Below are 17,596 nucleotides of genomic sequence, written 5' to 3' on the forward strand. Positions count from 1 at the left end.
CAGTGTAGCACACTCCCAGATACAGACCCAGTCTGATACTCTCTTGGTCAACAGGACCAGTTGGCCTCCAGGACCCTGGAACTAGTTTCTGAGCCATCTCGAATACCCCAGTAATGAGTATCAATTCAAGCTGAATTTTACCTTATTTAAAGACTTCACTGTTTAGCCCACTGAAAGCACAGTAATTAGTTATTCTAATATGGATCTGATATTTATATTTTGTCTTGTACTATATGAGAAATAACTGAAGCAGTACTATATAATGTCATTAATTCTCACTGACTTGGAAACCCTTTGTAAGTAAATGTGATTTTCAAATTATTGAGCAAAGGAGCAAACACTACTGAGCTAGTCAGCCTTGCTATGACTTGGGATGGTCATATGAAAAGTTCTGTGAGATCTGCCTATTGTTTGCTGTTCTGTTTGATCAGATGTTGTGTTGGATGACTCCAACTTATTAACGTAGCATGTCACATTTGACCTTGACTGACCAGCGTAAAGGGTATACCCATTATTTTTCTTCCGTCCTTTCTCTGTGATCTTGATCTTTACCAGACACTCCCTGAGGCAGGGAGATAGATAACACATAGTTCTTCTCTCCCCATGACTGATTGGTTTCTTGGACATCATCCAATCTCCAGCACATAAACACATTTTCAGAAAGGTTTACTGACCTGGAAGACCAAAGTCTGTAGTTTACTTATTTACAAGAGGAAGAGAAAGAGAGAGTAAGCCTCATCTGCTTTCAGGTAGAGTTCAACAGAAGTATAGAAATTCGGTAGGAAAGTTGGGAAAACTAAATTTAGAATCAGCTGTTCTGTTCTTTGCTGCCCCAGCGCTCAATATAGCAGACCTGGCATTGGATGTATCAACCCTGCCTTATGGGTCTGTAAAGCAGGAAGTGGCACCTCATGCCCTGCAGCTCCTCTGAACATACTGTGGGTTGGAGAAGCAGAGAATCAGCCTATATTTGGCTGGTTTAATGCTGTAATTGGGTGTGACTTTAAAATGAGTTAATCTTAGCGAATTATTTTATAGGAAATTTTCATTAACAGTAGCTTGGCACTTGAGGATTTTCTGATGTTGTCTAAAGGCTTGAACTCCCACGTTTTTAGTTGAACTACTGGAATAAGGTAAATGGCTTCTTCTATAATTACCAGTTTGGAAATTTCTGCCTGAAGAATGTATTTCTTTTCAAATCATACATTTGTTGTATTTGCTTGTGCCACTGGAACAAATAAAGTGTGTATTACTTAGGACACTAGATCTTGCTTGGTGTCACTCAAGATATGTTTTTGTAAATGAATACAGTAGTACAATGCAGTACTATTTATTTCTTCAGCGCCTCCCACTTAGTCACTTCTCAGTGTGTGCTGGCGACTAGAGCTGCAGAGCCACCTACTGGCCTAACTTTGAATAAGACTTTGTGTCCTGTTAGTTGAATGTTCCCAAGTTTCTCTGTCTGTGAAAACACGGATCCCTTCTTCCCTTTAAATAGTTAATAAATTTGTGTTACTTTTTTTGGCAATATTTAATGTACATCCACATTTTTCAATGTGTTCTTCGTTGGCTCAGATATGGACTAAACAGACCAGTTACTTTTACCAGTTCCTGTACTCAATATTACAAATAGAAACAGTTTTAAAAGAATATACCAAGCATACAAGTTTTCTTTTGGATTTGAACGGCAGCTTTTGCTATGGCAACTGTATTTCTTAGATTGCATTGGGTGTTTGGGTTCTGTATAATGACTATGTATTGATGAGACCTTCACTCTGAAACTTCGGCTACTTTGTTGTTCCTAAACAAAAAAAATGTGTGTGCTGTGTTTTTCTAACACAGTGGTTCTCAAGCTCTGGCCCACAGACTGAACATCTTCCTGGTGGACTGTGGGCTTGGAGTTCACCCTCCCCTGCAGTGGAGAACCTGCACTGACACTCCAGCACCCTATCCTCCCTTCTCCCCCTCCCCACGAGATTGGAGTGCCAATACTGGCATCCTGCTATAAGGGCAGGAGTGAGCCTTTCAGGCCAGATTGGCTTGTGGGGGCAGGAAGCGGCTCCCCGCTTCTCCACTCCCCAACTAGGGGAATAGCAGCACAGGAAACCACTCCCCTGGCGGCTTTCCCTGCTGCTTCCATTGGCTAGAATCATGGCCAATGGGAGTGGCGGGAGGCACAGAGCCAGGTAAGCACTCCCCATATCCCTCATGCCCAGACATGATCTCCTCCCCCCACTCCATAACCTCCCTCCTGCTGGTAGCCCACTCCTGCATCCTTCCTTTCCAGTCAGACCCCACATCCTCACCTCCTCTTGCACTCATTTTGTCATTATGGGTGTCTAGCTGGTGGTCCATGGAAATGTCTGCATTGAGTGGAATGGGCCTCGGGCCAAAAAGTTTGAGAACCATTGGTCTATCATGTGCTATTTATAATCTGAGCCTGCCTTCTGGATTGATTACTGTTTTAGCGAATCATTAGTTTTGGTCTATAAAGTATTTTGTTCTGTTATCCCATGTCTTTATTTCTTGCCTGACTGATTGTGAGTGATTTTAAGTCTCAGTGATTTAGTAGGTTATCGTAGACATGAAACAGCTGGTCACAAATTGCTAATTAAATAATATTGCTCTTGAAATAAGCCTGGAAACAAGTTTCTGAGGGGACATCTACACAGCAAAGCTAAAGTTGAATTAATCTAAGCAGCTTGAGCTACGTCAATTGTGTAGCTTAAGTTGAAACCGCTTAATTCAGCTTTTGGTGCTGTCTACACAGCAGGAAGTTGAAGAACACTCTTTTTAGAGGTCGATAAAATCATGACTGGTGTGGAAAAAGTAAATAGGGAAAAGTTATTTACCTGTTCTCATAATATAAGAACTAGGAGTCACCAAATGAAATTAATAGGTAGAAGGTTTAAAACAAGCAAAAGGAAGGGTTTTTTTTCCCACTCAGCTCACTGTTAACCTGTAGAACTCCTTGCCAGAGGAGGCTGTTAAGACCAGGACTTTAACAGGGTTCAAAAAAGAACTAGATAAATTTGTGGAGGCTAGGTCCATCAATGGCTATTAGCCAGGATGGGTAGGAATGGTGTCCCAAGCCTCTGTTTGTCTGGAAATGGATGACAGGAGAGGGATCATGTGAAGATTACCTGTTGTGTGTTTACTCCTTCTGGGGCATCTGGCATTGGCCACTGTCAGAAGACAGGATACTGGGCTAGATGGACCTTTTGTCTGACCCAGTATGGCCGTTCTTCTGTTCTAATTACATCATGTACTTAAACTCTTATTTATGTAAAGTGCCTTTCCATACTGTTTGAAATTATATTAATAGGGACATGTGGGAGAGGAGTAGATTTGGTGTGTGTTCAAAAACAAAAATACCCAGTGAAATCAGCAATCTAAACATAGGTTCAAGACATTCTATAGTCCATTTGCTGAGAAAGTGTCATAAGGGAACAGAGAAGTATATATTAAGTCCAGTAACTGGGTCAAATACTTACTTTATGAATAAGCAAAATGGCTTAATGACATAGTTAGTCCAATAACATTCCCACAGTCGTGTTTGGGCCTAATACCAGTTTTTAGAGCAAGCCATGCCAGAAACTTATGGAAGTACTGTCAGGAGGATGGGCAAATATATGACAAGCCTGTGCTTTTTTTTAATACCCTGAATAACATGATGGGTCCCAGAATGACGTTACAGGCCCACTGAATTGCTAATTTTGAGCATTTTAGATAGAAAGACACTATTTAAATTGGCTCATCCAGGCGAACGAACTGCTTCCTTTAAAGGAGCAGTTCATGATGTTGAAAGCAACAGCATGTTTAAGAACAGATTTGGTTTTGATTAGCTGTAAATCAAAAGAACAGGTTGAGAAAATAGCATAGCTGGAGAACACTGTGCAGATAATGATAGCAAATACAAGAAAAGCTGTGTGAACCTGAGGTGAAATGAGTGAATGTTAGGACTGGCGAGATTTTTTTTTGTTGCGATTAATCTTATTTTTTCCTTTTGGCTCAGCATCCTGGCACCCAGCACCCTTCAAGATTTCTCCACAAGATAATTTGATTCAACAACTGAGCCCAGTAGTCAGGGTATTCTTCCTTTTCTTTGTGCTGCCATGTAATGCTGATATCAAAGAGGTAGGCGTAGACATGAAAGTATTTTAGCATGAAACATCATACTTTTATAGTTTATTGGGGGTAGAGTATTATAGGAAATTGGATTTTGTGCAGCAATAGGTGAGAGAGGAGAGAACATTTTTTAAAAAATTTAATACAACCCTTCAAATAGTTCACTTGTATTACTGCATTTGCTAAGAAAGAGGACTGATTTGCTGTCACATGCATCTGCATTTAAAAACTTGTAGTAAGAATGAAGAAGGTATTTGGGATCTCCAACTGTGCTTCCTTTTCCTTGGAGACTAGTGGAAATAAACCATTGTGAGGTGACAAAACAGCCAGATCACATGAGATGCACAGTTTAGGAAGATTTCAGCTGATCAATATAATTGAGTATGACATAGGGAAGCAGAAACTCAGTATTTATTGTTAGCATATTTTCATGTTTTCAAGGTATTTTTCTATCTAAAGTTCATACAGTATAGATTAAAAGATTTTAAAAGATTACATTAAAATGGTTAGTGTTTTTTTAGGCCTTATCTTCACTGGGAGAATCACAAATCCATCTTTCTAATTTAGACTTGGGCAAGTACTTTCACAGCCATGTCATCTACTTGACAGTGAAAACTCTTACGCACTGTCTACACCAAAGAGTACGCTCTTGGTATCACTAATGCAGTTACATCACAGCTTCACATGGCTACACATTTCTGAGGGTATGTCTACACTACCCCGCTAGTTCGAACTAGGGTGGTAATGTAGGCATACCGCACTTGCAAATGAAGCCCGGGATTTGAATTTCCCGGGCTTCATTTGCATAAGCCGGCCGGCGCCATTTTTAAATGCCGGCTCGTTCGAACCTCGTGCCGCGCGGCTACACGCGGCACGGGCTAGATAGTTCGAACTAGCAAGCCATTCCGCACTGTCTGTACGCCTCGTTCCACGTGGAACGAGGCGTACAGACAGTGCGGAATGGCTTGCTAGTTCGAACTATCTAGCCCGTGCCGCGTGTAGCCGCGCGGCACGAGGTTCGAACGAGCCGGCATTTAAAAATGGCGCCGGCCGGCTTATGCAAATGAAGCCCGGGAAATTCAAATCCCGGGCTTCATTTGCAAGTGCGATATGCCTACATTACCACCCTAGTTCGAACTAGGGTGGTAGTGTAGACATACCCTGAGGGTTTGTCTACACTACAGAGAAGATTGAAGCTGCTGCAGTCAATCTTCCAGGGTTTGAATTAGTATGTCTAATGAAGACCCAGTAATTCAAACTGAGAGGTTGCTCCCGTTGGCAGTGGTAATCCTGCTCCTCATGAGGAGTGAGGGAAGTTGAGAGGAGCGTATGCTCCTCTCAACCTCCCGCTATGTGAATGGCACCAAAACACAATTTAAGATACTTAGACTGCAGCTACGCAGTTACCATAGCTGGAGTTGTATATCTTAAGTAGACTTTCCCCTTTTGTGTAGATCAGGCCTTAGTGTAAATAAACTGTCCTCAAGGTAAAAAATTTTAAATGCAAATCTTGCAAAAATAACTGCTCTCTGATTTAATACATCAACCTACTATTGTGTGGGAACAACATGAATCTACTGTTGAATTGCTGAATGTGTTCACAGCTGAGATTTAAGAAAGTAACTACATCTGATGTTGAACAAGCAAGTAGCATGGTGTCTTCTAAGTTCATAATAAACAATTATGGTGAGAGAGACTATCTTGATTGTAACAAGAGACAATTGAAAAGGAAAAAAACAGTGGTTCAAAACGAAGACTATGTCCACACTGAAAACTAACAATGAATGAAGCCAGTTAAACTATTATTTTAAAGTGATATGTGAACAGAGCAATGAGATCTCACTTAGCTTCTTGTAGGTCTCTCACACACAGTTACTACAGTGATGATCACACATCGATATGTAGGTCTACAGTTGAGAAGCCACAGCAGGAGTCTCACAAGCCAAATGCTACAGTGGGAGTTCTATGATGTGAAGTGGAGTTGGGCAGGTTGTGCCAGGAGAACATCTTAGGCTACGTCTAGACTGCAAGCCTCTTTCGAAAGAGGCTTTTTCGAAAGATACTTTCGAAAAAGCTTCTTTCGAAAAAGAGCGTCTAGACTGCAATCTCAGTCTGGATGCTCTCTTTCGAAAAAGCCCTGTTTGCATTCAAGAATGCCTTTTTTCGAAAGCGCACTTTCGAAAAAAGGCGTTCTTCCTCATGAAATGAGGAGTACTACCATCGAAAGAAAAGCCGCATTCTTTCGATTTAAGGCTACTTTTTTTCGAAAAAACCCTGCGGTCTAGACACAGCCTTAGTGGCGGAAGGGGGGAAAGGAGGGGAGAGAAGGAACTCATTTGCCAGTTAATATTATTTTTGCCTTTGAAATATGTTAGGGGTGGCCTGAGTTCCAAAGGTTAGTTCCGTTAGGTCTCAACTTTCCCATAGTTCAAAGGTGTTTCGGATCTGGATTCAAGTCAATTTCCAGTCATTGCAGCCCTGGAATCATTTGATATGATCATAGAATCATAGAATACTAGGACTGGAAGAGACCTCGAGGTCATCGAGTCCAGTCCCCTGCCCTCATGGGAGGACCAAATACTGTCTAGACCATCCCTGACAGACATTTATCTAACCTACTCTTAAATATCTCCAGAGATTGAGATTCCACAACCTCCCTGGGCAATTTATTCCAGTGTTTGACTACCCTGACAATCAGTGATAGACTGGTCTCGTTCTATCTCCCTGCTGTCCCCTATCCCCTGCCACCAGCTCCATGGAAGTGGGGAACTCAGAGTTAAGAACACTGAACACTGCTGTATTCAGAGAGAATTAATCCAGGTAAACATTCGTTTATCTTGATACTTCATGCTGAGGTTTAATAACATGTTTCACAGCAGATGACAGTTTACATTTACAAATACTAGTAAATAAGGGAGGATATATTCTATGTCATACAGTCATGAAATGGAATCTAGCATAGCACTAATGAAGATTGAAAGAGGTAAGCATGGGATTCTGATGGATTAGTTCTGTTGATTACTGTATGCTGTATACAGGGAGAAGAAATGAGTCTTTGGATGGGTCTTGAACTGGTCAGAGAAGCAACTAAATACAAGGAGGCTTTTTCTGTGAGAACAGAGTGGAGAATAAACAAGTAGAGGTATGGAGAGAACATGAAAGAAGAAGCAAATCCAGGGAGCATCTTGAAGATGAGGAGGGAGGTTATTCTGCTGGAAGCTAAATGCAGGTTCTCGGACTCCATGGTGATGAAGGCAGTATACAATCCTAGCTAGCTGGATATCATAATCAGCTTTGTGGAAGATGATGTAACATCTAAATTCTCATTGCAGATAAAAGGAGGAATTCTCCCAGAATTCCCATTGACAATGCTCAGCATCTTTCATGAACTGTACTTTAGTGATCAACACTGATTTGTCTTATAAAATAGCATGTGACCAGGATGCTCCATGTCTGTGTTCTCTGTCCTGCTTTTTGTAGTGATATTGCAAACACTATATTGGACCTTAGTGATAGTGAAAGAATGTCTGGTTTAAATGCAGTTGTTTTCTGAACAGTCTTTTTTATCTGTAAAAAATAACAAGCTGTTCAGATAATGTGAAACAGGTGCACAAAATTAGATAGCGTCTAGAAGAGGCTGTTGATGTAAAGTGCTGAAGATGTAAGTAGCTGCATTTGCCAAGGACCCTTTAGGAAACCATGCTTAATGAATCTGAAAATCTAACCAAAATATTAGTTGCTGTTGGGGTGCCAGGCGTCTGGTTTGTGACCATTAAAAATCTGGTTGGCAGTGCAACGGCAAGCTCCCTGCGGCTTCCAGAAGTGACCAGCATGTCCCTGTGGCTGCTAAGTGCAGAAACAATCAGGGAAGCTCCACACGCTGCCCCCACCCCAAGTGCCAGCTCTACAGTTCCCATTGGCCAGGAACCAAGGCTAATGGGAGCTGTGGGGGCAACATCTGCAGTCATGAGCACCATGCAGAGCTGCCTAGCCTCTCCTGCTCCTTCTGGAAATGCTGGCCACTTTTGGGAACAAACGGAACTAGGTAGGTTTGACAACTGTCCACACAAACCCAAACATCCTTCCCATTGCCCCAACCCTTTCCTGAGGCCCCTCCCTGGCTCGCTCTCTCACACCCTCACTCATTTCACTAGGATGGGCAGGAAGCTGGGGATGGGAAGGTGTGCAGGCTGGGGCTGAGGGGTTTGAAGTGTGGAAGTGGTCTTTGGGCTGGGGCTGTGTATTGAGGTTCAGGCTCTGGGAGGGAGCTTGGGGTAAGGTGGAGCTCAGGGCTAGGGCTGGAAATCAGAGTGTGGGAGGGGGTTGCAGGGCTGGCTCCAGCTGGGTGCTGTTTACCTCCAGTGACTCTGAGTCCTGCCCAGTGGCACAGTGGGGCTAAGAGGTCAGGATGTTCTGTATGCTACCCCTGCTCACAAGTACTGCCCCCGCAGCTCCCAGTAGCTGTAGTTCCTAGCCAATGGGAGCTGTGGAGTTGGCAGTCAGGGCTGGGACAGTGTGCGAAGAACTCCTCCTCCCCCCAAGGCCTCAGGGATTTGCTGTCTGCTTCTGGGAGTAGCATGGGGTGAGTAGACAGGGAGCCCACCTTAACCCCGCTGAGCCACTGGACTTTAGTGGCCAAACTCCTGATTTGGCTTCAGGAGCCTCCAGGAAATCAAGCCTGATTCCAGGAGACTCCCGGCAATGCCGAGAAGATTTGCAACTTTAGAACTAGAGCAGGCAGGGAAACCTGCATTAGCCACCGACTGCGAGCCACCTGAGGTAAGTGCCACCCAGCTCGAGCCCGCTCCATGAACCCTCTTTTATACCCCAATCTCTTGCCTCAGCCCTGAGCCCACACCCCTCACCCTCAGCCCTACCCTAGAACCCACACTCCTATCTGGAGCCCAAACCCCACCCCCTGCCACAGCCCTGAGCCAGCTCCCAAAAGCTGAACTTCTTGGCTTCAATCTGAAGCCTTCTCCACACCTGGAACCCCTTATTTCTGGCCCCACCCCAGACACTGTATCCCTGCCCACACCCTAAACCTACTGGCCCAGTCCAGAGCGCTCTCCCACATCCTGAACCACTCATAACTAGACCCACTCCAGAGCCTGAACCCCAACCCCTTGCTCCACCCAAGTGAAAATGTGTGAGGGTGGCAGAGAGCAAATGATAGAGGGTGAGGGATCAAGTGAATGGGGTCAGGGCTTCCGAGAAGGGGCAGGGCAAGGAACAGGGCAAGGGTGTTCAGTTCTATGCAATTGGCAACCCTCAATTGCTCTCTTGTTGGGCAGAGATTTTGGCCACTGTAAAATGACCTTTATCATTTTCAATGTCTGAGAGAATCACATGAAATTCCACTGCAGGAAGCAGTGATGGCACCATATGGTTGTGGGGTGTTAAATGACCAAAAAAGGATCCTTGGATGTATGTGCAGTACTCAGAGGAGAATGCAGTCTATACATGTAGGATTCATTCGTCGGATACATAGTTTTGTCACATTAGCAAACAATGTATAAATCCTGGCTTGCTGATGGCCTTAATTTTATATATTTTTATTCTGCATGTTTAGACAGGATGAAGAATGGAATGAGACCAGAAAGTGACACGGCAACTACAAGATGTGCCATCAGAATTCAAATGAAATTCAGAATGTTAGACCCCATCTCTCCTTTTTCCTGTCATTAAAGCACAACCCTATCATGGTCTTCAATGAAACCAGGAAGTAAAAATATCATTAGCATGTTGGTAGGAGACACCCACAACTTGGTGAAGGAACTGGATCAGGAACCCTGTTTGTGCATTCCAGATCCAGTCTCTGCCTCAGGCCATGCTTTTTTGCTGTTCCCTTAGAAAGTTTTGTGCCAGATCTTGTTCTTAGGAGACATTGTAGGATCTCGTACTTAGCATTCTGTTTGGGTTGAGTATTGCAACTCCACAGGGATCCCATGAGAGAGGCTGTGGAGTGACTCTGCAGCCACTGAGTCAGTTACTTCCTCCCAATGGCTCTTTGCTGCCCCAAAGTGACATTGAGGAAGGGCAGGAGACTCTGCTCAGCAGTGGATCCTCTGACCCTTCCTGCCTAATAGAGCAGCCCCTGTTCATCCCAAATCCTTTGCAGTGGGAATGCACCAGTTCTCCCCAGGGAAGCTCTGGCTACGAATGTATTAAAATGGATTTGCACTCTAACTTAGGTCAGTGAAATCATTTTGAATTCAGTGGGGTTGCACCACATAAAAGAGCGGAACATGGGCAAATTGTGGGTTTGCTTGTTGTTAATTCTGTGTGTTTTCCAACATGGTGCATTGGACTTAGTTGTATTTTACATCCAAGCAGAATTTTTCCTGTCATTTCATTGGGTTAGTCCTCTGTTTATTGATTTGCTGCATTTATAGTTCTTTGCATCTGTGACTAGAGCAAGTGCCTCAATCAGCTTGTGTCTAAGCAGGCTACTGCTAACTTGTGCCATCTACTGGCTATCGCTGTTCCTACTGTTCACTAGGTTTTATTAGGGTTTAAAATCCAGAAGGACTCAGGGAACATGCAGTTCTTCTTCCTCATTAGAATAAATTATTATACTAAATACAAACAGAAAGCAAAAGGCTTCCTTAATTATTGTTGTTACTATTTATTTTATTTTAGTCTAGATATTTTTCTAATATAAAAATGAGACTATTTTGTAGTAATAACAATACCTAGCTTTTTATATGGCGTTTTTGATCAACAGAAGAATACAATGTCCTTTTTTTAATTCTGGTTTCCCTCCATTCCTAATGTTTGCAAGGACACCTGCACATTTCCTTAATAAGACCCATTAAATATGAAGGGCTTGAATGTACCTAATGGCACCGCCATATTTCCCTAGAGGGAGCACAAGTGTCCCGAGACTCCATGGCATTGCACAAGTGCAACACACACTGCTGTGGGGGTTTCTACTTATAGGGGTAGCAGGGCTGTGTCACCGCCTCCATTATATTCTATAGTGATAGAGATGCAGCCGTGTTAGTTTGGTCTAGCTGAAACAAAAGACAGAACTATGTAGCACTTTAAAGACTAACAAGACGGTTTATTAGGTGATGAGCTTTTGTGGGCCAGACCCACTTCCTCAGATCAATATGTGGAAGAAAATTGGCATGACCATATATACCGAAGTGATACAATCAAAAAAATGAACGCATGTGAAATTGACAAATCAAATTTTAGAACAGAGTGGGGGTGAGGGGGGAAGGTTAGTGTCTGTGAGGTAATGACATGGGGTGATAATAGGTGACACCACTATGACATTACCTCACAGACACTAACCTTCCCCCCTCACCCCCACTCTGTTCTAAAATTTGATTTGTCAATTTCACATGCGTTCATTTTTTTTGATTGTATCACTTAGGTATATATGGTTGTGCCAATTTTCTTCCACATATTGATCTGAGGAAATGGGTCTGGCCCACAAAAGCTCATCACCTAATAAACCGTCTTGTTAGTCTTTAAAGTGCTACATAGTTCTGTCTTTTGTTTCCATTATATTCTGTCTTACTCTTTTGGTAAGTGACATGCCCTCCGAGGACAATAGGCACGGACATGCAGAGTAGCTCCTGAGCTCCCTCAGGGTATGTCTACACTACCCCCCTAGTTCGAACTAGGGGGGTAATGTATGCATACCGAACTTGCTAATGAAGCCCGGGATTTGAATTTCCCGGGCTTCATTAGCATAAAGCCGGCGCTGCCATTTTTAAAAGCCGGCTAGTGCGAACCCCGTGCCGCGCGGCTACACGCGGCATGGACTAGATAGTTCGGATTAGGCTTCCTAATTCGGATAGGCTTCCTAATCCGAACTATCTAGTCCGTGCCGCGTGTAGCCGCGCGGCACGGGGTTCGCACTAGCCGGCTTTTAAAAATGGCGGCGCCGGCTTTATGCTAATGAAGCCCGGGAAATTCAAATCCCGGGCTTCATTAGCAAGTTCGGTATGCATACATTACCCCCCTAGTTCGAACTAGGGGGGTAGTGTAGACATACCCTCAGATGCAGAGGCTCCAGTTCTGCTTGGCCCTTACGCAGGGGGGAGTGGGACGAGGTCTCTTCTTCCCTGCTGTAGACGTATGTCATGGCCAGGATTTGACCCTGACTGAAAAGCAGTTCACGAGTTGTGGTAAAACACTTCTCTTTTTCTTGTTTCTAGTCTGAATATGTTCTTCGTTTCGCTTTCGTGTCAGTCATAGTCTATGATGATGACTAACTATGTCGAGGGAGTTTCCCGTTTGATCCGTTTCTTGTTGTTTTGTTTCTGTTGTTGCTCAATGATTTTTAGAATTTACTCAGCCCAGCTAATGTCTGGCTGGTGATTCATGCTTCTTTCTGAATTGCACAGTTGTGTCTGTTACTTTAAAAAATAAAAAGGCCTCAGGGATTCTGTAAAAGACTATTTGTCTCCGTATGTCTTTCTACAGGAGGAATCAATCCTAGCCTTTTAAAAATGCTAGGAGTCCAATCTTTGCTGTTCAGTTACTTTCTTGCATGTAGAGTTTGTATTTTACACAAGCTAGTATTTAACAAACACCTTTTATACCATAGATCATAAAGCCAGAAGGGTTCTGATGATCATCAAAAGTGACCACTTGTATAACACTAAAAGCCACGAGGATTTTCTGAATTAGTTCTTCTTTGAACTAAAGCATATCTTTTAGAAAATGTTCATTTCAAAATTACCTGTGATGGAGAAATCACCATAATTCTTGGTAAATTGTTCCATGGTTTAATTGCTCCTGATTTCTAGTGTGAATTTGTCTGGCTTCAGTTTCCAGCTATTTTGGATTTTGTTTTATCTTTGTCTGTTAGATTGAAGAGCCCTCTGTGAAGAAATTTTACAATTAGAGTTTGCATGTCTTTTCGCTAGATGTCTATAAATACCATGTTATTGAGCTGAGCTTTTTCCATCAATTTTCTGAGCACAAATAAGGATATGTACTGAGTCATTCATAAAAGAAATTTGATATCCAATATTTATTCAGTTATATGTCACTTTGTAGCTACACTTAAGCAATTATATTCTTAAGTGTCATAATACAGCATGGTGTATAAAAGAATCTCAATTTCATACTGTAGAAACTAGTGCTGTGAATTTGGGTTTCACAGGAACCTTAACCATGTTACATATCTTAATACTGGTTTTTGTGTTTATCCTTTTCATGGGGTTTTATAATGCCTTAAGTAATTTACCTACCAAAATAAATCTTGAGCTAAATAACTTATTATATATCCGGCACCTAGGAATTGAAAGGCCAAAAGAAGATCTGATCTTGGTTGTTTTTTTCCCAGCCCAATATGTGATTTCTGGAAGGATTAAAATGGTGAAAAATCTGAACACGAATACAAATGTACATATTGGAACATTTGTGTTTCAGCTGTCCAGTTCTCCATGCAAAATGTATTGCTATTGGTACTTTTATGAATATATACATGGTATTTGGTATATTAAATAAACAGTTCTCCAAAAACATTTCTGGAACGAATTACCACACTAGAATATGCAGCATATACTTCTAATGCTCTGGCTGTTACTGCAGTTTCAAGGCACTGTATCTACCAGCTATTCCATTAAATAACAGCTCAGGGGTAACATTGTGACTCATGGCTTCTCAAGAAAAAGAATTCTAATTTTAATCTGTGAGAGGCTGAAGTGTTTGTGCAAAAAGGAACACTAAGTAGATGCTTGGCGCCTGGTGTTTGGAAAGGGACAGTGGTATGTGCCACCACTGTACCTCTCTATGCTGTTGCTCAGCTTTTGGAATGTGAATAGCATAACAATTAGAAAAGGGCCCAAGCCAGAACATTCTGATGTGAAGCAGACTTCCAGATCCGAGTCTGGCTTGTCTAAAAGGCTGGGGATGCTTGGATCTATAGTTTTTGTTCAGCCTGTATTGGAAATCAGGCAGGAGCAAGATTGGGGGGAGGATGTTGAAATGAGAATGTTTTGATTGACCCTGATCTAATAACAGAGCCGCACTGTGCAGGTCTACTCTGTCAAGTAGCCTAGTTTGCACTGGGTTTTCTTTGCATATCTATCTGCTCAAATGATGCTCCCAAATGCATAATGTAGCTCACAAAGAGAAAAAATTAAAACCATAGTAATTTTCTTCTACCCTTCCCCCTTTTTTTAAACTCTCAGGTCCTGTAGGCATCTTTAGCTTTGCTGTCTTTGTTTCATATTTCACCAGCCTTCTTCTGTGGTACCTCAGCAATGCTTCTCCTCATTTGCTGGAAGTTGCTTTCAGGCATAACTCAAACCTTTCAGACAAAAGGAAATAAGACGTTTAATAAAACCTTAAGAAGTGAAGGGAAAAGTCACCTGTGTTCCTTGCCACCTTCACATTGCCTGCAGTGCAGTCAGTGTTGCACTGGCACGGCCTATAAGAGTTTCACATCCAACTTCAACCAACGCAAAAAGCAATACACACCCTAATTGCATCTAACTCACACTCTAATGCACAACCTTAATAGTGAGCTTGCACCCTGTTGCATAACAGATTGGCACAGCTGATCAGCCTTCCTGTTGAGTAGCTCAGCAAAGCCTCACCTACTATTTTTTAATTTTTATAGATGTCAGGAGCACATTGTGCATTTTACAAGACAAATGAGCTTCCCACCCAAAATAATCCATCATTAGCTAGGACTAGTATAGGTAGCAGCAAGATGGAAGGGGAAGACCAGGATTAAAGTAAGGAGATCATCCAGGTACTCAGGTTAGGCAAATCCATGTCTTGGTGGTTAAAATACACATTTTAGATTTTTAAACATAATTATTATTTACTCACTTCTTGCATGAGTGGTTTGGTGGACCAGATTGACCTACAGTTGGTCTGTCTAAAATATTGTCACTTACAATTGGAGATTTCACTTTTTTAGTTCAAATTGAACATCAGTTATAAAACACGGATCAAACTTTTATGAAATAAATACTGAAAAACTGGAAAGGGAAAAGGTTCTTTTTATAGAGTCTGTGCCCCTATGGGATCCGTACCCATTATTGCTTCCTATCCATGAGTTCTGTTTCAGTTGTACATAGCAGCCATGTGGAGAGCACTTGAGCTTTCTTGGCTTACAAACAAGAAATTAGATAGTGCCACAAAGGTTTTATAAATATTTATTTTAAAGTTTGTGTTTATTTCATTGCACATGGGACAACTGGTGTCTACTCTGATTTCTGTAATCATGATGTAAGTAAACCTTTAGAAAAGAATGATGTAAAAAGTTGCAGGACACTAAAATAGCCAAAAGAAACACTGAAAATAAATAAAAATATAGACCTAAAACTGACATCTCCATTAACAAATCAGTAAAGTTACTCTATCTCAAGTCATAGTTACAGCCATTGATTTCAATGGAACAATTTGCATGGAGAGGGAATGCAATTTAACCCTGTCATGTATAATAACAGTCAGAGTTTAATATAAACCTAAAAAAACCCCAAGAAAATACAGACTGAATTTATCCTTAATTAATTCTGGTTTTGCTTGGATATTACAGCACATATGGTATTTCAGACAGGTTCCTAAAACCCAAACAAAACAGGCCAACCTGCTTATTTTGGGAGTTGATGAGGGGTGTCTCTTACTAAAATTCCCAAAATGACTTCAACCACATGCTGCAACAGCCAAGTTCTAAACCGTTCAAAAATGGGTGTATAATGGAAATGGTGATGGAAGGTTGTTTTTTTAAAAACTCCCTTTTGCTCCACCTAGCATTTTGAAAATGGGTGAGCTAAAGATGCATTTCTCACAATGAATGGTTCAGCTGTGAAATGTATTTGAAAGTATAGGCTAAAATCTTCAAACTTGGTTGCCTGAAATGAGGCACCTAAATAAGTGTCCTGACTTCTGGAATTGTTGAGAATGTACAGGGAGGCCGATAGACTCACCAGGTCCCAGGGACAAGGTGCAGGGGAGCCAGCTCCGCAGTCCCAGAAGGTTCAGGGTCTCTGGTAGAAGGACAGAGCTGGGGCCAGCCAGCCCTCAGCACTGCTCAGAATATGCCACACACACTCGCGCCTCCCCGGGGAGCCACCCAAAGCACTGAAGTATGTCACGCAGGGCTCCAGTGGTGTTTAAAGGTCTGGGGCTCTGGTGGCGGGTGAGAGTCCCATGCTCTTTTGAATCGTCGCACCCCCGAGGCAACTGCTCCCTTTGCCCCACTTCCCCGAAGATGGGCCCAAGGATGTAACTTTGATTGATGTCAATGGTTGGCTGCGGTGTGAGCTGCTGGATTCTAAAGGGAATTATTATATTTCGTATGGATAGTGTAGTTCTTCAAGTCCTTCACTGTATTTGTACCCTTCAGATGACTAGGATAGGATTAGTATTTAGCTACTTCATGCTTTGGTACATATTTCCTAACAGTAAACTTTGATCATTTTGAAGTCAAGTATTTTATGTGCATCTGTGTTAAGCCTTAAAAGCTGTTGGCTCATATCTCATGCTAGACACAGCTATTAAATGTGCGTCTGGGCTGGCTTGTTTAGTAATGCTATTCAAGCATGCCGACTGGGTCGAGGGCATTTCATCTACATTAGTCCATGTTAACACTGTGAGGCTCATCACTGCGGCTCATCGGAGTGAGGTTAGGAAAAGGGAGGTGATCTGTATCACAAGTATAATCCTGGAGAGAGGGTTAAGGAAAACCATGGAGAACCTTGCAGGAATGTGTGTGTGCTGAGTGGATTACATGGTATGCTGAGCTCAGCAAAGTTCAGACCAGAGGAAGAGAAAATATGTATCGTGTGGGAAGGAACTTTTAAGATAAATATTGAGGAATTCTGTGGCACCTTAAAAGCTAACATTTATTTGGGAATGAGCTTTCGTGGGAAAAGACCCACTTCAAAGTGGGCATTACCCAGCTGCAGCTACATTTTGAGCACAGATACAAGGCCAATATTGATAACTTCAGATACAAAAATGATACTTCTCCTATTTGTGGGTATGTATCAGAGGAATAGCCATGTTAGTCAGTATCTCCAAAAACGAGAAGTCCTGAGGCACATTAAAGACTAGCAGATTTGGGCATGAGCTTTCATAGGCAAAGAATATTTCACTAGATGACACTGACAAAGTAGGTCTTTGCCCACAAAAGCTTATGCCCAAATAAATCTGTTAAGGGGCGTCTATACTGCAGGGCTTAACTTGAAATAAGCTATGCAAATTGAGCTACATCAATTGTATATCTTATTTTGAAATAGCTTATTTTGAAATAGGGAGCGTCTTCACAGCACTTATTTTGAAACAGAGCACTCATCCTCTGACTTCCCTTATTCCTCGTACAATGAGGGTTACAGGAGTCGGAATAAGAAGTCCTCTAGCTTGTCAGTATTTTGACACTATTTTGAAATAACTGCCTGCTGCGTAGACGCAGACTAAGTTATTTCAGAATAGAGCAAGTTATTTCGGAATCATGTTGCAGACGTATCCTTAGTGTTTAAAGTGC

General features: G+C 42.2%; 1 protein-coding gene and 1 long non-coding RNA gene across 7 annotated transcripts in view; one reads left to right on the forward strand and one right to left on the reverse strand.

Moving 5' to 3' along the window:
* Positions 1–17,596, forward strand: part of PDE4B (phosphodiesterase 4B) — a 415,540-nt gene that overhangs the window by 293,698 nt on the left and 104,246 nt on the right. The gene's annotated exons all lie outside the window — the stretch shown is intronic.
* LOC142830560 (uncharacterized) overlaps positions 7,564–17,596 on the reverse strand; it is a 44,443-nt gene continuing 34,410 nt past the window's right edge. For 3 of the 4 annotated variants that reach the window (XR_012905910.1, XR_012905908.1, XR_012905907.1), the window contains 3 exons: positions 14,263–14,407; positions 12,830–12,971; positions 7,564–7,695 (listed from right to left, as the gene is read on the reverse strand). This is a non-coding gene — a long non-coding RNA (uncharacterized LOC142830560). The remainder of the gene's footprint in view (positions 7,696–12,829; positions 12,972–14,262; positions 14,408–17,596) is intronic. The other variant, XR_012905909.1, reaches the window with a different exon arrangement.

This window comes from Pelodiscus sinensis, chromosome 9 (assembly GCF_049634645.1).
Source record: "Pelodiscus sinensis isolate JC-2024 chromosome 9, ASM4963464v1, whole genome shotgun sequence".
In the NCBI taxonomy this organism is placed as follows: Eukaryota; Metazoa; Chordata; order Testudines; family Trionychidae; genus Pelodiscus; species Pelodiscus sinensis.